The following is a 2,492-nucleotide window of genomic DNA, read 5'->3' on the forward strand; positions in this document are numbered from 1 at the left end:
CTTCGGTTGGAATTTTCCTCTTCTTTGCGCTTTGTTTAATGCTATTGTTTTGGATCCTATGGTTCTAAAGAAACCGACGTAAGGTTTGCGTTCTGTCCATGCTTCAAAAGGCGTTTTTCCGTTTAATGTTTTCGTTGCACATCTGTTTCGGATATACGTGGCTGCATTGACAGCTTCTGCCCATAGTGATTGAGGAAGGTTACCTTGTATCATTAAACATCTAGCCATCTCAACAAGTGTGCGATTTTTGCGTTCCGCAATCCCATTTTGCTGCGGTGTGTATTCGACGCTCAGCTGATGCGAAATTCCTTCACTCTTCAGAAAATTCTTCATAGCATTCGATAGGTATTCCTTACCGTTGTCCGTTCGTAGCTTCTTGATTTGTTTGCCTGTTTGTTTTTCGACCTTCAGCTTGTAGTTTTTAAATGCTTCTAAAACATCCGAACGGTTACGTAACATCATAGTTTCCGTGTAACGTGTGCAATCATCTGTAAAAGTCACAAAATACTTAGCTCCGCCAAGAGACTCGGTGTTCATAGGCCCACAAATGTCCGAATGTATCAATCCCAAGGCGTCCTTCTCACGATGTGTTGAGCTTTTAAATGGCTGAACATGTATTTTACTCTTAGCACATATTTCACAATTGAGTTGATCTGAACTTGCCGTAAAATTCATACCAATAACTGTTTCTTCCTTTTTCATTCTCTTGAGATCGTTAATGTTTACATGCCCATATCTTTGATGCCATTTCCGTAGATTTTTATCCGCTTCGTTCTCCGCCGACATTGCTCGGTCTATTCTTTCATCAACAACGTATAGTCGATCACGTCTCGTAGCTGCTAGTATTGTTGATCCGTCCATTCGCTTGACAAACGCGCGATTCTTCTGAAATAGTACTGAGAGACCTTTATCTGTAATACTCGTAACCGATAATAAATTATTTCGTAGTTCCGGCACATATAACGCGTTTTGTATTTTTACTGAATTGTTCTCGTGTCTATTTGTTCTTAGATTTAAGTTTACGTCACCCGATCCAGCTGACTCGACGAAATGCTCCGCGGCTGTATACACTTTCGTATGATCATCTTTATTGAGGCTTCCAAATTTTTGTCTGTTGTTACACATATGCCTGGTTGCTCCGCTATCGAGGCACCATACTCCTGATTTTGTGATAAGCTCCGTATTGCACGCAATCACGGTTAGAGCATCATCCGTGTTGCTTGTTTTATTTTGATTCTGTCTTATTGATTTCAGGCGGCAATCACGGCTTCTATGTCCTATTTTATCACAGTTGAAGCACTTCCCGTCAAATTTTGATGTGTTTACTCTCGTACTGCCATCTCTTGAGTTCACCCGCGGATTTCTTCGTAAGTACCTCCCGCGATTAGCGCTCCCTTTCGCCATTAACGCGTCGCTCTTGTCACCATCGCTCGTTTTTGCATCTCGGTCGTTCTGTCTTGCTTCTTCTTCCTTTAACTTCGCTTTAAGGATTTCTAGCGTCGGTATATCATCACGTGACTCCATAGCTACACTGAAATTTTCAAATTCTTCCGGTAGAGAACTTAATAGCATTATGGACAATAATTCATCCGGGATTTCGATGCCTGATTCTTCTAGCTGCCCAGCCTTGCTCGTAAACTCATTCACATGTTGCGTTATTGTCACGTTAGCTTTCTTTTTCATTCTCAACAGTTGCTTGTATAACGTTGCCTTTCTCACCGGGCCCTTGGATTCGAAGATCCCTTTGAGACAATCCCAGGCTCCTTTCGCGGTCTCAGCTTTCTTCACGTGATTCAATTGACTGTGCGAAATACTTAGATTTATCAATGCCAGAGCTTTCGAGTCCTTTTTTATCCAATCTTGTGCATTTTCCGGCGGCTTGACTTCTGTGCCGTCAACATATTGCCACAGATCATTATACACTAGTACACTTTTCATTTGTACTTTCCATAGTTCATAGTTACTCTCCGTTAATTTTTCGATGTGGGAGAAGCCGTTTGGGGACGCCATTTTTTTGAGACACTGTTCCTTGATTCTTAATTCACACGCGCAGTGGAAAGATCCCTGGGCCCATAACCTGTCAGGAATCTTAGGGTTTTGGGGCAAAGTTACGATAGTTCGTTGGGATTACACTCGTACGAACGGTTTATTTAATGTAGATACTTGTACAATTAATATATATGTAAGTAAAGAAACTTAGCGCGTGCACACACTGTGACCGCCGGAAGAAGAAGAAGACGACGGGCGAGAGTAACATAAAAATATAGACATGAAAAATAATGTAAAAATCTCGCCCTATAACAGTAGCGTTAATAAACCCATCCTTGGCGAACCAAGTATAATTATGGCACACATAGATCTACCATTCTAACACTCCCTCTATCGACGTGTGCTATGCAATTATTATTCTCATTCTAATTTCAACATAGAGATACAATCTAGGTGTTTAGCCTTTGACAAAGATTTAGTTAAAATATCCGCGATCATTAGTT

This window comes from Wasmannia auropunctata, unplaced genomic scaffold (genome assembly GCF_000956235.1).
Source record: "Wasmannia auropunctata unplaced genomic scaffold, wasmannia.A_1.0 LD336090.1, whole genome shotgun sequence".
NCBI lineage: Eukaryota > Metazoa > Arthropoda > Insecta > Hymenoptera > Formicidae > Wasmannia > Wasmannia auropunctata.